The following is an 18,165-nucleotide window of genomic DNA, read 5'->3' as shown; positions in this document are numbered from 1 at the left end:
CAGCAATGTCGTAAGGGATGGGGGAAGGAATTGGAAATCTGCACTAAATTTTATAAGGTATCTGCACTAAATGTGTTGGAGTATAGAGTTATTTGAAGGTAGAATTTGATAAGTTAAAAATGTACTTGCAATCTCTGAGGAAACCAGTGAAAAAGGTTAAAAAGAAGTAACATTGGTAAACTAAGAGAGGACATAAAATAGAATCATATGAAACGTTCAACTAGGATCAGGGAAAGCAAAAAACACAGAATATAAGTATAAATGGAGTGGATAATAATAAGACTAGATCAGTAATGTCTTTAAATACGGATGGTCTAAATACACCAAATAAAAGATAGAGATTGACAGAATGGATAGAAAGTGAAAAAAATATATTTTCTCTACATGAAACCCACTTTAAATATGAAGACTGTGGTAGATTAAAAGGAAAGGGATGCAGGATGATATACTATGATAACACTAATCAAAAGACATCTGGAGGACCTATACTAATTTCAGACAAAGCAGACTATAGAACAAAAATAATAATCAGGGATAAAAATAAAGTAGGACATTAAATAATGATAATGGGTTTCATTCTTCAGGAAGACATAACACTGCTAAATGTGTTTGCACCAAACGACAGTGTGTCAAACACATTAGGCAAAAATGGATAGAACTGCAAGAAAAAACAGACAAATCCACTATTATAGTTGGAGACTTCAACATCTTTTTTCAGTAACTGACATATCAAGCAGGAAGAAAATCAATAAGGATATACTTGACCTCAATAGCACTATCAATCAAATGATTGAATTGGCATTTACTCTACCCCCTCCAAAGATAGTGTAGGTGAGGCAGACACCTACACTCAGCCAGGGACCAGCCCATAGGGCTTTGATCTATAGCCAAGTGTTCTTGGGAAAGTGTGCAAAGTCAGTTCTGGATGGAGATATTTTGGGGCTTGTAGTTCCAAAGAAGATTAATTCATATCTGTCACAGGAATGCTTCCTCCCCTCACTTCTTCAGTTAGTAAGAAAACCATGCGAAGCCCCACTCTTAAGCCAAAATCACAAGAGAATTTGCTTAGTCCTTAGTTAGAGATGACCTTTCTCTGGTAGTGACTACTTGAGTGACCACAAGCTTGTCATATGAACCTTATCAACAATGTTTCTCGAGAATAATTCCTGACACAGCTATAAATTGAATTTGAGCTCAAACTGCTTGAATACAAAACTCTTTCCCTTTATGAACCCAACCCTTGGAATGTTCTATAGAAGACAAATCAAAGGTAGGTCGTTGGTAGCCTTAGTAACAGAACTTGGGAATTTAGAGTTGAGGGATAAATCATAAAAGAAAAATTTAGAGAATTCTATACAGCAGCCATATCTCTATACTTGAGGATAACAATAAGCTATGATCTAAATTCAGGGGGGGAAATCAGAATAAAGAGAAAATAGCAAAGGATTCATCAAGGAAATTTAATTTAAACTGTCTCAAAGATTAATGAAAATTTAGGTTGATGTAAAATGTTATGATTCAGTATTTGGGTTTGATCTCATAAAGTGGCTTAAAGGGATAAGAAGTAGATCTTGGAGCAAAGAGACTTGAAGTAGGAAGTCCAAAAGGGAAGATGTTGTTCTATTGCACATGGGATATTGGCTGCTGTCTGCTTCCTTTATGAATGAGAGTATCTATAGCAACGTCTACAGAGTGTCTATAGCCTATTCCTGTCTCACCATTGATGACATGTCCTGAGGTATGAGGAATACTCTTCAGAAACTATGGGCAAGGAGACTCATCCACAAAGGACCACATTTGGATAATGAAATTGTGGACTTTGACCTGTTGCCACTGTGGAATAATACTTGTGGGTGTTGGAGTAGGAATTAGTATATTTCTCAAATGGCAGAAACGGGTTATTTTGGCCAAAGTGTAGATAATTGCCTATCGTATTCATCAAGATAGGTGTAATAAGATTTCCCATGCTACAAGTTCCACTAATAGTGTGACATTGACACATCCTGTTGAACCTATAGGCACACATTTTCTCCCTTTGAATCTGGGTTGGCCAGGGATTGTGATTAAAGTACTGAGGCTATAAGAGGTCATAAAGGCTGTATGACTACTGCCTGGTACTCTTGGAGGAAGTATAGATGGAGTCAAGCAGCCACATGTCTAGGTTGCAGCCTCAGCTGAGGACCCAAACAACATCTAGCATTGACCACCTCTGAGATGACTCTAGCCCCAGTCATCATCCAACTGCATCTATGTGAGAAATCCAAAGCAGGAACCTTGGTGAGTCCAGGAAATACCTAGAGCCATAGAGTTAATAGTACAATGATTACAGTTTTCATATCCCATTAATTTTGAACTGATTTGTTTTGAATCAATAGTAACTAAAACATAACAAATAAATATAGAAGGAATATGGAAGTAGAATTTATCTATTGATACTAAATTAATCTGGGTAAAGTGTATGTGGGAGTTCCTTATACTATTTTTCCAAAAATTCTTCTTGAATCCCTGACACAGGGGCAACAAAGGGAAAACTACTGCCTCCAACATTGGAGAGACAGGTGAATACAGGGAATCTTGAGCAGAGATTACAAGAGCAAGAGAATCATGAGCAGAAACTGCTCACAGAACCAGTGCTAGGATAGGAAAACCTTAACTGTAATTGATGAGTTGCTGAAGGCTCAGTGTGGACAAGTCTGAGAGTTAAAAAATTCCAGGGAGACCCAGTAATAGGGAACGCCCCCATAATATTGTGAGATTTACCTCATGAGCTCAACTAGATTCCCACAATAAATATCAGAGAAAAATCACCTCATGCTTCCAGCAGGGGGCTAAGAAAAAGAACCATCTGGAAATAGAGCAGAGCCATATTTTGTCTTAAGATAAAAATAGGAGCAAGGAATAAGGGTGATGGACAGAAAATAGGAACAAATGTGGTGACATTAGTCCAACTGTATCACCAATCACTTTGAATACCAAGGGCCTAAGTGCACCAAAGAAAAGACAAAGATTGTCAGAGTTGATCAAAAAACAAGACCCAACTGTATGTTGTCTACAAGAAACCCACTTTAAATACAAATACACGTAGAGATTAAAAGTAATCAGATGAAGAAAAATATACCATGCTAACATTAATCAAAAACAAAGTAGCTAGACTAATTTCAGCAAGAGCTGACTTCAAATCAAGGAAAGTTATCAAGGATGACGAAGGGAATTACATAATGATAAAGGCGTCTATTCTCCAAGAAGACATAACAATTCTTAATCTGCATGCACCTAACAACAGAGAATCAAGACTATGTGAGGCCAAAACTAATAGAACTGGAAAAAGAAGTAGATGATCCCGCTATCACAGTTGGAGACTTCAACACCCCTCTCTCAGAAATGGTTAGACCAGCAGGAAAATCGGTACAACAGAAATCCTCAACATGTTGCTACCTAATGTGAAATACTAATTTTATCATTTTCCTGAAACTGCTGGATCCTTTAATTCCATTTTCCCTACTTCTTTTGTGGTGTGTTATTTTTATACACATACTCTGGTTATATATGTATCTCAAACTCTATATTGTTTGGAGCCAATATTAATTTATATTTATCAATATATGTAACGTCCCAACGTTAGTCTTTTGTATATATCCATGTTTCTTTCTAAGATGACATTCCTTCTGTTAATATCATTATCCACAGCATTTATTTTATAGAGTACCGATGATAACTATTTGCTTACTTTTTTTCAAACTATTTATTTGACATGTGTGTCCCTTTTTTCATTCTATTTCTGGTACATGAAGTATTCTTTAAGTTGATTAAACAAATCATTCTTTTTTTAACTGTAAGATTGAATTTTATTTTTATTTTGATATGCCATTTTATTTGCACAAAAATATTAGAACACTATTTTATATGGGGTATATTTGAAGCATGTTTCTATTCATTTATCACTGGAATATGGAAATCATATTCACCATCAAACTTCATTTTGATGATGGCGTGATCAGTCACCACCACTAGACCTCAGTGTTTTGCAATATAATACAAAGCTCAAATAATCACATTATAATTTAATTTAAAAATAAAGGGGACTTCCACTTTCAGTTAGGATGTAGTAGGTATTTAAAAAACAGCCATTGCAACAAACAGAGAGGAGTACAAAAAACAAATTCAAAAGTCAGTTTACAATGACGTAAGAGACATGGAAGAAATGAAGACCAGATAACTCAATATTCCAGAGAGAATATAGGCCTTTGTAGGTGATCTGATTTTCTCCCCTCAATTGGTATCTCAGTGAAATTTGCAAGACTTGAGTGTGGGCAGATATTCTGCCTTTGCCCATGCAGGTGGACTCTCCTGGGGAAGAGAATCCATCTGAGCTTTGGCAGCTGAAGAGAGCTGCCTTAATAGATAGGACAGGAGCTGAATTCTTAACCCCAGAAAGGATTTCTCCTGGGGACATTTGCTGAGGTCTGGGATGGGAAATGTGACTGGGCAGCTGAGCCGGAATGGCAGACTGAAACCTCCCACATTCTCATGGAGTTTCTCCCTATTATGCTGCACTGATTGTCTCTGTGTGTGTCTGAGACATGGACCTTGGACCTAAACCACTGCATCTCCTGCTGATCTTCGCAGCCTCAGCTCTACCTTCTGATCAACATCCTCTTCAACTTGACTACTTGGTCTCTCCTAATTGATCATTCTCAAATCATCACTGGTGTATCACGGGGCAGAATCAACATTTGGAAGCTCGTCTATGCCTACTAGGTTGAATAGGAATGTGTGATATGACTTAAGGTGCATTTGGACATGAACTTCACTAACTGTTGAGTCACTAAATGCATAGAGCCCTGCTTGATGCATCACTTACCCACAAAACGTGCACTGGCAGCAGGGGACAACATTGACAGCCAGGCAGTGGTATCTTCAACCCTGTGATCTTCCCAGGAAATAAAACTGAGTTTCCATCTGGATTCGTATCCCAACCCCAAGCTCACCCCAACAAATGTGAGCCCCAGAGCTGGGTGTTGTACCAATAGCTGACCTCTTCCATGGGCCCTTCACATTCTCGTTTCTGTCCTCTGCGTGGAAATCATAAGATTCTTATTTTCAGCAGGCAAAAATATGACACTTATGTTGTTTTGTATTGATAACAATTCTATTGAATGTAGCATATATTGTTATGCTCTCTGATTGTTCAGACTTGGTTCTTTATTTTTGAAATCCAGCTTTGGAATTCAGAAAACTCTCTTTTGGTTTCCACATGCTGTGACAGAGACTGTTAAGGATTTAGGCACTAGGCCCTTTTTTATGAAGAGATTTACGAAGTCTACCCAGCAGTTCAAAAACAAGAATATGAATAGTTTCTCTCACTATTCCACAGAGGACGGTGGTATAAAATCCTATGCTGCCCCCAAATTGAGAGGGACATGTACTTAGAGTGGAAGTGGGAAGATGGAGGAGGGAAAGAAAACTGTCTTAATATCACCAAATATTATCCTGCTGCATGCATGCTAGCAACTACTGAACCTAATAAAGCAAAATAAGTATTTGTTTTGTGTTGCCGTGAATCAGCCTCCATTATGTGTTGTATTGAATGAATTTAGTTGATGAATATATGCAATGCAGGAGGATTAGCATGAGTTCTCATTCAGCTTTTAGTTCCTCATGACTGCTTTCTCAGAGGGTACCCCAACCCCTCCATTCTCCTGCTGCTTCTGCCATGCCAAGGCTGTGCAGCTGATGCGCCTTAACACGTGGTTCCTCAGGCACAGGGGAAGCGCTCATGGTCCAGTGTCCTCAGCTGCCAACTATTCCCCTGAGTTCTCCAACATCTTCCTCTTAGACAGACTCAGAGAATCTGCTGTGTCTACTCCCCAGAAAGGCTGCACATATGGGCAGCTGGGCCACACCATGCAGGGAGGTTTATGTTCAGGGCTGTATCACTGTGGGAGGAGCATGTGTAGCTTGCACACAGTAATAGACTTCAACATCCTCAGGCTCCACTCTGCTGATTTTCAGGGTGAAATCTGTTCCTGACCCGCTGCCACTGAACCTGTCTGAGATCCCAGAGTCCCGGTTGGAAACTGAATAGATCAGGAGCTTTGGAGACTGGCCCGGCTTCTGCAGGTACCAATACAAATAGGTTTTTCCATCACTATCCAGCAGGCTCTGACTAGACTTGCAGGAGATGGAGGCCGGCTCTCCAGGGACGACAGGCAGGGAGAGTGGAGTCTGGGTCATCACAACATCCCCACTGGATCCTAAAATAATGAGAGAGAAGTGCAAGGTTATGTACAAATATTATGAGCCATTTTCATAATTTTCCTTTTGTAGTTATTTCAGGCTAAATCATGTGTATGTGTGTGTGACTTTGATTCAGAATTCAAAAGTATCCACTTAAGAAAAAAAGCAGAGATTCATAAGGTGAAAATGCATCTCTAGAATTCAACCTCTTCATTCCCCTCTTTCTGTGTTACTGTCTTCACCAGAGCACTGATCCTTGGTTCATTTATATCCTTTTAATAATTATAGATTTAAACATCTCATGCCCCTTCCCAGACACCTAGACTTATGTATGGAACAAGCGAACAGAATACACATAGAAAGGAGTGGTGCCCCTACTGCTGACTCTTCTACCCCACTCTCCTTTCTCATCTCCCCTCTGCCCTCACCTGGGATCCAGAGCATCAGCAGCCCCAGGAGCTGAGCAGGGAGCCTCATTTTGAGAAGTTGAACTGAAGAGTCCTGATAAGTCAAAACAAAATGACAGCTGATCTTTTATCTCAGACTCAAAAGGGAAGGTCCTCCCTAGGGAACAATATGCAAATGCCCTGGTTGGTCTGAGATATTGTGTGGCAAGAACCAATGTAGGAGTGGACCTCTAATGTGAGCAAAGTCACATAAATATCTTCTGTGTTTGGAGGAAAACCAATGGAGATAAAGCCCATGCTGCCTGCAGTACTGGGAAGAATGATCTGACTGTGAAAGTCTAGCTCTTTGCGAGGTCACAATGCACATGGCCCAGAAAGCATCAGAGACCCTGAAATGTTGACATGTTTGTGTCCAGGGTCAATGTCTGGGAGGTGAATGGATATCTTGCTTTGCTTCCTCTGAGCTAAACTAGAGAAGGAAACAACTCCCATCCCCACAGCTATTGATCATCAGCACTTTCTCCCAATAACAGCAAAGACTGGAGCTAGTTCAAGAGTTGTCTGTATCTGCTGTTACCAGGTTAACTGTTTAAGAATGGTTGACGCAAGTGTTACAAACTATCCCGGGACCCAGTGAATTAAAATACGTAAAGTACTCATGTCAAACTGAGAGAGTTAATAGACCTGTTTAAGACAAGTGGAAAAGCAAACAAATTTAATACATCGGGCAGCAAATGTGAAATTCATGTAACCAATTGTTACAAACTGGTGAATATTGTATCATAATTACATATGATTACATATACTATATACATATATCAGATTAATCAAAGATTTCTTAAGGGAAGAATTCGCTCAGAATGGTGGGATGAAATAAACAGGAAATAATTTAAAATTATTTTTTCTGAATAGTTATAGAAAAATTCTTCCCATATCTACTCTTTCTCATCATATATTTTGGGTAGCCACAGTTGTGGCTTAAAAGAAGTTTCTGTTTGTTAGAACAACAAAAACTACATCCATTTCTTTAAAGTCTCTGTGCAACATGTACCTATGACCAACATTTTCCTGGGTTTTCATCAAAGAAGGTGACTGTGGAATAAGGTGCTGGGTCAGAGCTGCTCAGGGGCATTAATGTCAGACTTCCTGCCTCCAGAGCTGTTGTAGAATAAACTTGTGTTGTTTCTTTTGCCCCAGGTCTGTGTGCTTTGTTGTGGCAGCCCTAGGAAGTGAATAAACCCACTATCCAATATGGAAACTTGGATTGTGAAAAAATGAGTAACAGTGAGAAACATCATGTTTTCTTTTGTTACAAATCATTTCTTGAAAAGGCTACTTTTACAAAGTATTCTTTAAGATACTTCCATTTCAGAGTAGTGTTATTTTCTGTGAAATTAACAAAAAACCTTCAAATTCTCCAATTCTGATTGGTTGTTTTCTCTCATAATCTGTTGCCCTGAAATATTCAGAAAACGTAAAATCTTATAAAAATTTGTGAAAAAGTTTTTACATTTTTTCTATACCACTTATGGACGAAAAGCACAATATTCCTAATTCTACAAATAAATCTCTGTCTCCTGCATGTTACCAAACCAAGCTATGGCCAGGCTGGTCATCTCACCTTGGACACACATGATAAGAATTGGTAAAGTGGTGTAAGGGACCCAGATGGGGAACAGAGCAGGTCTTGTGTCTCTGTACTTGATCACAGTCAACTCAAGAGGAGGAACTTATACAGGTGGGTTTTATTGTATTTTTTCCCTGTTGCCAGGTGATGTTGATTTGGCTTCCATAAAACCAGCTGGAAGTCAGCATGAGATTTGTATGACCTGAGAAGACTGTCTTGGAGATGGAACCATCTGGGTCTGTTCTCCTGTGGTCAGAGAGTGTGGGGTGGAGAGTGCGATATTTGTATACATTCTGCAGTCTTTGTGAGCCCAAAAAGTTCAAGTCCACTGTTTTAGATAGCATTGAGACACACAGAGCCTGTTCCCCAAATAGACACAAATGGAGGTTCTTTGTGATTGAAGGTCCTGTTATATCTTTGTCTGAGATCAATCCACCTGCAGAGGGAGATCCCCAGGTGCAGGTGGGCTGACTTGGATTTCTGAGCCAGAGGCACCTGTGATTAAATTTGTCAGTCTTTTTTAAATAATTGCAAGTTTTCACCCATTAAAGGATAACTTCTGATTTGTAGGGAGCTCAGGGACGGTTGTGTGAATGTGTTTATCCTCTGTGTTCATGTTTTCTCAAAACACTGGGAGAAACAGGTATTTTTCACACATCGTGCTTCTGGATCCTCGAGACCTTATTCTTCATCTGCTTAATACAAATCTATATCCAAATGTTTGACTTATTTTTGTTTCCTTTTTCTTTAAATAGATATAAAAATCCTATAGAGGTAAACAACTGATCCATAAGGATAAGTGGGGAAATTGTGTGCTAGAGATGAAGGCTTTTTGTCTGTAAATGTTAAACTTTCTTTTGTGTCCAGCTCACCCGTTTAATAACTGGACAAAGGAAGATAACAGTTCCATTGCATCCAGAGCACTGTCTGCCTTGTAAGTTCTTCTCTAAGACACCGCCCAAGGCTCAGCCTTGGAAAGGGGAGTGTAAACTCAAAAGAAGCTCTCTCAAGCCACAGCTTGTCTGGAAGTTTAACAATTTTTTTTTTCACAGTCTGCATTTGAGGTTGGTCTGTTGGACCTTGTAAGAAGGTCTGGTTTACGTGAGAAATGGGGATCCTAGCCTCTTAAATTTTAGTTGAAGCTGCCTTTGATATAAAAATTGTATTAATATCCAGGAAAAAAATTGTTTTCTTTGGATTTTTCATTTAGAGGGAATAGTTTACCAGAAGAAAAATGGGGACTTATAGTCTAAGATTTCTCAAATTCCATCTTTCTTCCATATTCAACTATTTTAAGAATCTGCAAAATGCTTATACAAATTTTGAATAAGGGAATTTTAGACCCTCTGGAATAAACAAGATCCAATTAAATCACTTAAAATGACTTATAAAATCAGCTTAAATTCTCGTTAACCACTTCTTTTCATCTCCTGTTAATACAAATTAAAGTTCAGAACAGGAAGGAGCCAAAGTCTGAATGAAATATTTAGTGGCCATTCGTTGTCTTATAATAAAACACAGCCTCTGCATCAGTGAGTGAAATAGTGATCTCTGACTTAGGGGAGCGGAAGGCTCACAGTGGAGAACCTCACATCCACTCAGTCTCTTTAGACCAGGAGCCAAGGATGCACCAAAGTTCAGACGCTCTTTGAAGCATCAACTGCCCTCACCTTGCAGTGCTTCCAAAAATTTGCATGTTGACTCTTCTAAAGCACCTACTAGGCCAAGCAGAGAATAAGGATGAGAAATAAAATAAAATAATTCTGAGCTTTCTGAATCAGTCACAGGTAGAAATTACATGGTTTAAGAAGGAAATGTAGGCTATGATAACATATTGGAAACTTGCGCAGGTCTTCCTCAGATTTCATGTTCTTGCTCTAGTAAGTTGGGAACATCCTCAATCTGGAGAATGTCTCTCATTTTCTGGAATCATTGTAGTCTTAGTTAAACTTTGAAATGATTATGAGAATACACACTAACTTATTATCCTGGGGAAACTAATTCCACCAAGATGACTTCTTTAAGGAAAAATAAAGAGGAGAAACCTATCGATTCTATGGAAAAATTAAAGCAAATATTTGCTGGTCCCTAAAAATTTTGAGTATAACCCTAAACAGACAAGAGCAACATTTTTTGTTCCTGGTTTAATGCTAAGGTTTCCAGAGTCAGCAAAAGTGATTTGCTTTTGCTTCAAACTAAACTTGTAGTATTGCTCATAACAGCAATTAAACCGCACTCAGAACATGTAGAAAAAAAACAAGAGATAATGAAAAATCTGTTATGAAATTTATCTCACTGTGATATTTGCAGGAAAAAAAGAGACAGAGAGTGAAAGATAGACAGAAAGAGAGGCTTAATTTGAATTATCATTCTCATAGTATTAATATCTTTAATGTGATAGAGAAAAACTTTGGACCAGAACTTGGAAGGACATAAATATGTCTATTGAGACATTGACTTGACTGCCCCCAAGTGTACCGTTGATATAATGACCAAGTGAAAGTAGGTAGAATAAAAGTACAGGCATGTGCCACATAACCACCTTCCCATCAACAGGCCGCATATACGACCGCGATCCCATAAGATTAGTACCATACAGCCTAGGTGTGTAGTAGGCTATACCATCTAAGTTTGTGTAAGTACACTCTCTGATATTCTCACAAGTATGAAATCACTTAACAATGCATTTCTCAGAATGCATCCCTGTCATTAAGTAACACCTGACTGTACAGAAATTATAATTTAAAATTTTAAACTCTCCTAACAAGAACACCAGCCAAGAAATTCTGTCAAGAGAAATGATATCATCTGAAAATGACCGGGAACTCTTTCTGGGCTTCCTGGTGATTCTGCATGTGGTCTGACAGCTGATGTCTCCTAGTTGGAGTTGCTGTCCAGATTATATTTCTGACCTCTTTGTTCTACAGCTGCCACCAAACAGTGTGAACTATTTCCCCCAATCATAAGATCCCTCATGAATGGCCCATAAAGAGAATGGGGGTACACCTTTCCTTCCAGAGTGTTTAACATGTATCCTCTTCTTTAAAGGAAAGAATCACCTGACAGGCCTCTCTGACTTATGGAGACAACACATTCCACCTCGAGGAGTCCTGGTCTGGCCCTCGTACCAGGTGAAATATAATTCAGCCAGCTTTGATGGGGCCCAGAGCAGCAAAGAGCTCTGCACCAGGTGCAGCCTGCCATGTCAACAGCCCTGTCACTAGGGCCTGTGAAGACGCAGAAGATTTAACGACATTAACCACCTGGACATCACTGACGCTTAGAGACACTCCACCGAATATCAGTAAAATACATATTCCTTTCAGAACATTTGCTAAGATAGACCACATTGTGGGCCTCGAGGTAGGTCAATAAAATTAAATAGATTCAAATCATGCAAAGTGCATTCTATAAAGACGAGAATCATATTCAAAATCAGTGACCTAAGGTTATCAGAAAAGTCCACAAATATTTGGAAAATCAATCAAAAACTACTAAAAAAAAACTAGGATTAAAGAAGTAGCAAAATGGGAAATTAGCAAGTACTTTGAGTTGAAAGAAAATATATGAAAATTTCTGAGAGGAAAGAAAGAGAATTTATAGCTCTGAAGCTATGGCAATGAACATGTATATTAGCAAAGAAGATTTAGAATCAATCAGCTAAGCTGCCGTTGTCACTAATAAAAGGAGAACAAATTATACTAAATAACGGGAGCCTTTTATCAACAGAAATGTGTCGATGCAGTGAGCCGTGCTTAGGCTGCAGCACTGGAATCGTGTGAGTGTGGGAAAAATGCGCAAGAGCAGCTTCGCAAGAGAAAGTCTAAGAGTCAGATTGAGGAACTGTTCAGAGACAATTCGGTGACAAGGAGAGTCAAGTAGGATTATGAAGCAATATTGTTATGTCGATGTACATATGAGAGACTCTAGTGAGCTTTGACTTGTTCAAAAGCCAAACATCACACACTGCAGGCAGCTCTCCAGTCTTCTGATGGTTAGAGAGAGTGACGATCATTGGGCAAAGGCATGAAGCAGGGCCCTGAGGGATTTAGTGGCAGTGGATGATGTCAGGAGCTCACTAGGGTCTCCTCCCAATGACATGACTGAGCTTCTTTGCAGCCAGTGAAGTCAGCAGTGACCCCATTCCCCAGAGGTCCTGTGGGGTGTAAGCGTCCTATGTGGGGAGGAAGAAAGGGGCTCTGGGAGGCTGTTCTCCTGATGCCCTGGCCCCTGTTTACACAGAAGAGATGCCCACTCTCTGTGACTGAGGCCTCCATGGGCTCTTCCTCATAGCTCCACAAGCCATTTCCACTAGAGCCCAGCCTGGTGTCCACCTGTCCTCTAGTCACCACAGCTGCTCCTGCTGCCCTGAGAGGCTGAGCCTCCTTGTGAGGTTTGGGGCTGTTACACTGCAGGGTCCAGTGAGTGTCCTGCTCACAGGAGCATGTGCAGCTTCTCCAGGCTACACATTCATGAATATGAGCAAGAAATCAATAGAATTCTGAATGGATGTGTGTCCCCACTGTGAATATGTGTGGAAACACCTCCTGAAGACTCATCATCCTTTGTGTGTGTTACAAACTCCTTAAGATAAGACATGTTTTCTTTTTTTTTTCGATTTTCTAGTTAAGAATTCATTTTTAACTACGCTCCCTATGGAATTCATTATCTTGGAAAGAAACTCATCTCTATATGTTTTATTTTCTTAACCAAAAAGAGGATTCTACTGTTTGTTGATCTAAACATTATTTATTTTCATTCATACATGTCAGGACATGTAATGAGCATGCCCATTATTCAGAAATATTTTTATAGAATTTTTTTAAATGGGATCTATTTGAAGTATTTATTTTCTATCAACTATCACTAGAAAACACGTCAGATTCATTTTCAGGAAATGAGCAGGTCATGTGAAAATAGCACATTTATTTATTGTTTGAATTTTTCCTTTTTACGGCAATATAGCACAAAGGTTGTCATCTGCAAATATTATTTGTGTTAAAAAAATGACAGGAATACAAGTTCTCAGATAGAATGCTGGATGTTTTGGAAGGCCAATCACTGCAAAAGGTACAAAAAAATAAAAGGGTAAATGGCAGAAGTCATGTTTTCATGACACCAGAGAGCAGTGGAAAAAAATGAGGATTAGATGACCTAAACTTGCAAACCAAAAAGATGCCTTCCTAGTTGAGCTGACGTTTACCTGAATTTTGTATCATTTTCCAAGCTGCATGTGGAGAGACGTTCTGATTTGACCCGGGTAGAAGAACACACCTGGGAAGAGAACCTCTGCCTGCACTTTGGTGGTCCCACAGGGCAACCACTAACACATGGCCATCTCTCTAAAGGGGACGTGCCTGAGGTTTGAGGTAGCAGACAGGCCAGAGGATGATGGACCTGAAGGGCAGAAATCCCCTACCTACTCAGATGCATTTTATTTTCCTCCAAGGCTGCACAGATCATCCTTAACATCTGTCTGAATCATCCATGTTGGTCTCCATCTCCTCTGTATCTGCTGTTGATTTGGGCCCAATGGGCCTTCTGGTTTAAGGTCATTGCACATTGCATCTCCCCCCAACCCAACCACATGGTCTCTGCTGGACCACCTGGAGGAGCAAATATGTTTTCAGATCTCCTAGGCTGTGCTGGGTTGACAGAGACAAAGTGACATGACCTTAGGTCTCTTTGAGCAGGGACATTACTAAGCCTTGGATGATTATAGGTCTAACGCCTGCTCCCTACACTCATTTCCTGTGAAATGTGCAGCAGCTCAGAAGGGACCTAGGAAGCCAGGCAGAAGTCCCATCCACTCTGTGATTCTTCATAAGAAACACATCTGGTCCTCTTTCTGGATTCTTATTATTGACCCACAACAAACAGGGGCATTTAACCCCCTAAATGTGAGCCAAAGAGCAGACTATGTCTGATTGCAGAAGGTGCTATAATCTCTTCCTGTTCCCATTCCTGCCATCATCCACAACTTTAAATTCTTGCCTTTCAGGAAAGCAAAAGAAATCTCCTATCATATGTATTCTTCCAGTGTTGTATGGGATGAATTCCATGCCCTAAATCTTCCAGATATGCTTTTTTTGGTTTAAACAACTTTTGTAACTTCAAGAACTCACATTTTCCTTCTGCAAAAGGTAATTGAGACAAAGCAGAGACTTTTAGCATTAGGATGCGGCATCTACTGTGGATTGACAAAAGACTATTTGGACGCCCATAACCCAAAACTTTTACAAGTCATTCTCAGCTAACTCCCTCAAGGACAGTTGGTGTAGACTGCTATCTCAAAGAATACATTAATAGAGCGAGAAGATAAGTAAAAAAGGGAGATGTAGAAAGTTGGGAAAGTGGGAAAATACCAATTGTTTTAACATTATGAAATATTATCCTCTTAAAAATATACAAAAACCTGCTAAACCCAACACGTATTTAATTTATGTTGCTACGGATCTGCCTCATTTGTCTGTCTGTTATGCTGACTCAAGTTGTTTCACAACCGTACACAAAATAGGGAGAATTAGGGTGACCTTGCATTTACCTCTCCCTTTCCTCATGACTCTGCTCAGAGGGCACTGGGACCCTCCATTCTGCTGGTTCTGTCACGCCAAGACTGTGCAGCTGATGAGACTTAACTGGTAGCATCTGAGGTGCAGCTGAGACAATCATGGTCCAGAACCCTCAGCTGCAACCTGTTCTCCAGGTCCTACAACATCTCTCTCCCAGGCACACTCAAAGAATCTGCTTTGCCTGCTCCCCAGACAAACAACACACGTGGACAGCTGAGCCACCCAAGAGGGAGGTTTGTGTTCACAGATCTACCACTGTGGGAGGGTGTTGTAGAGATTGCATGCAGTAATAAACTCCAAAATCCCCAGCCACCACTCTGCTGCCTTTGAGAATGAAATCTGTCCCTGGCCTGCTGCCCATGAACCTGTCTGGGACCCCAGAGAGGCAGTGAGAAAGTACAAAGATAAGGAGCTATGGAGACTTGCTTGGCTTCTGAAAGTACCAATTCACATAGATGTATCCATCACTAGGCTCTGACTAGATATGCAGGAGATGGAGGCTGGCTCTCCAGAGGTGACAAGTAGAGAGAGTAGAGTCTGCATCATCACAATATCCCCACTGGATCCTAAAATAATGAGGCAAAGGTGTAAGGTTATATACAAACTTTAGGAACAATTTTCATAATTTCCATTTTGTTATTAATTTCAGGTTAAATCCTTTCTTTTAAAATTTTTATTAATACTCTAAAATATCCAATTTGAAAAAGATCTCACGATTTGTAAATTACAAAGTTGTCTAGAAGTTGCCTACATCCTCTCTGTCTTTCTGTGTCACATTCTTCACCACAGGAGAATTAGCTGTTTCTTCTGGATTCTTCCTCATTCTCAGAGATCTAAACTTCACATGCCCCTTGCAGAGGGTAGATATGCATCCAACATGTGGACAAATACACATGAAAAGCACTTGTGCCCCCCCCTCCAATACCATGCTCTTTTCTCATCTCCCCTCTGTCCTTACCTGGGATCCAGAGCATTAGCAGCTCCAGGAACTGAGCAGGGAACCTCATTTTGAGAAGTTGAACTGATAGTCCTGATAAGTCAAAGCAAGATGAGAGCTGACCATTTATCTGAGACTCTCAAGGGAAAGTCCTCCCCAGGGAACAATATGCAAATCCCCCGATGGGTGCAGCAGTGTGGAGAAGGCCATCTGGAGGGAGGACTCTCCTTTGAGTAAAGTGACATAAAACATCTTTTGTGTTTGGAAAGAAGCCAGCAAAGAATAAATCACTGATACTTGAAAGGTCAAATTCTGAAAATCTATGACTGGATATGTGAAAGACACACTGAAGGTATATCTTTCACTCTGAAGAAATTTTATGCCTTGCTGATGGATCAGAGACCCAGAAGGTAGAGATGTGTGTTCAGGTCAATCTCTAGGAGGTTGAATGGCCATCCTTCTGGCTCCAGCCCATCTAATTGGAGAAGGAAATTTTACCTCCCCCTCTGCTGCTGACCCAACAAGTCACCAAGTGGCAAGATGGACTTGACATGGCTCAGCCATTTGTCTCTTTTCTACTGCTCCCAAGGCAACCGCGGTTATGTGGATATTAGATGCAGGTGTCTTTTCCTACAATCATGGACAGAAAGTGGGACCAATGGATACATATTTTTTCTTACTGTGTGCTGTGTGTTGATGAACTAAACTCATAACTTGATCAGAACTCTCAAACTTAAGGAGCTGGACAGAGAAAAATTTGGCTCTTGGAAACATGTAGGCTGAACATTAGTAATCCAGTTTAAGTTAGCAGGAAAAGTCAGAAAGATTTTTATTTCTCAGACAGCAAAGATGAAATTTCTGATATATATAATATATAATAATATACCATATTATATTAATATATTTCACATATTATCTATAATATATTAATTAATATAATATATATTACACAAAAATAGTCTTGTGTTTCTTTTCTAATGTTCCTTTTTCTGATTTTGTTATCAAGAGTTATAGTAGCCTTATGTATTGATTTGTTAATAGTCCCTTCATTTTCTTTTTTCATATAGAACCAATATACAATTTGAATTTTCTGTTTCTCAAGTGATAGAATTTCCTATAAAACTAACCATATGTGTTATCTTATTTGTGATTATATTTATAAATATTATCTTTAACTGTAGCAGAGTACTCATGTTTTATTTCCATCTTGACCCGTTTTTTTGTCATTTATAGTTTGAAGGATAAATTACTCAACTCACTATGTGCACACATGTCAGGTCATAAAGATCTTACTGACCCTGTGGGGCATGCATGTCATGAGAACAACACACAAGAATCCTAGAGATATTAACATCAAAGAGATTAAGTCATAGTTTATAAAAGGTACTTGAAGTTACCTAGTCGAAATATAAAAATTAGGTCAGAAATAAGGAAGAAAAGGTGACACTAGAAGATAATAATCCCCAGGCCCGGCCCGTGGCTGAATAGTTCAAGTTCCACGTGTTCCACTTCAGTGGCTCAAGTTCACGGGTTCAGATCCCAGGGGCAGACCTCCTCCACTCATCAGCCACACTGTGGAGGTGTCCCACATACAAAAGAAATTGAGGAAAATTGGCATAGATGTTAGCTCAGGGAGAATCTTTCTCAGAAAAAAAAAAAGTGATAATCCCCAAATATCTACAAACTCAAACAAATTCCTAATTTTTCTTCTCTCCCTAGGACTCAGAGATGACATTGTTTGTATTGTGGACAGTAGAACCGTTGACAAAATCATTTGCAAGATGACCAAGAAGATACTTGTCACATCCAACTGAAGAACAAGACGCTTTCTTAGGACCTTAGAAGATGAACTGTGTGTTGGAAGCAAGTATGCAAAAGCCCTTGGGGATAACATTGGGTACTTGTATTGACTAATTGGCTCTGTGGCTGTTAAATCTTCTGGAGATGGCAGAGAGTTATAATTTAATCTCAAAAACACAAAATAATATGAAAATTGTATTTCTTTATTCAACAAATATTTTCTTGTACCTTTCAAGGCCTTGTAAGGAATATGTGAGATGGTGAATTCCTTGTTATGGGAAGATGCTAAATTTTACAGTGATAGATCCAAACACAAGCAGAGACAGTGATTCATGGTAGATAGTCAATATATATTTGTTTGATAAATGGATAAATAAAAAAATAAATGGATTAATACAGGAAGATTTCTGGAATTCATTCTGTTGACAAAATGTGAAAATTTGCACATTTTCATTATTACAGCTTTCTGCATCTTAAAAGTATGTAAGGCTGTTGTCCAAAGTTTTGCAAATGTGTCCAACTCATTCTTACCTGAGATTTATAATGAGAGCAAACAAATACTTTCAATAATTCTTCTTAAATATC

General features: G+C 39.3%; 2 long non-coding RNA genes across 30 annotated transcripts in view; one reads left to right on the top strand and one right to left on the bottom strand.

Moving 5' to 3' along the window:
* The first annotated feature begins 1,343 nt into the window (after positions 1-1,343).
* Positions 1,344-18,165, top strand: part of LOC139075708 (uncharacterized) — a 46,217-nt gene continuing 29,395 nt past the window's right edge. For 14 of the 29 annotated variants that reach the window (XR_011526396.1, XR_011526378.1, XR_011526376.1 and 11 more), the window contains exons 1-3: positions 1,354-2,277; positions 6,013-6,120; positions 17,500-17,647. This is a non-coding gene — a long non-coding RNA (uncharacterized lncRNA). Of the gene's footprint in view, positions 2,278-6,012; positions 6,121-11,319; positions 11,635-17,499; positions 17,648-18,165 lie in introns of all 29 variants that reach the window. The other 15 variants (XR_011526379.1, XR_011526397.1, XR_011526380.1 and 12 more) reach the window with 3 other exon arrangements.
* LOC103542337 (uncharacterized) lies at positions 5,562-6,974 on the bottom strand. Its single transcript, XR_011526401.1, has 2 exons — positions 6,666-6,974; positions 5,562-6,254 (listed from the first exon to the last, which is right to left on the bottom strand). It is a non-coding gene; the product is annotated as an uncharacterized lncRNA (long non-coding RNA).

Source organism: Equus przewalskii, chromosome 14 (assembly GCF_037783145.1).
Source record: "Equus przewalskii isolate Varuska chromosome 14, EquPr2, whole genome shotgun sequence".
In the NCBI taxonomy this organism is placed as follows: domain Eukaryota; kingdom Metazoa; phylum Chordata; class Mammalia; order Perissodactyla; family Equidae; genus Equus; species Equus przewalskii.
This window is presented reverse-complemented; position numbering and strand designations above follow the sequence as displayed.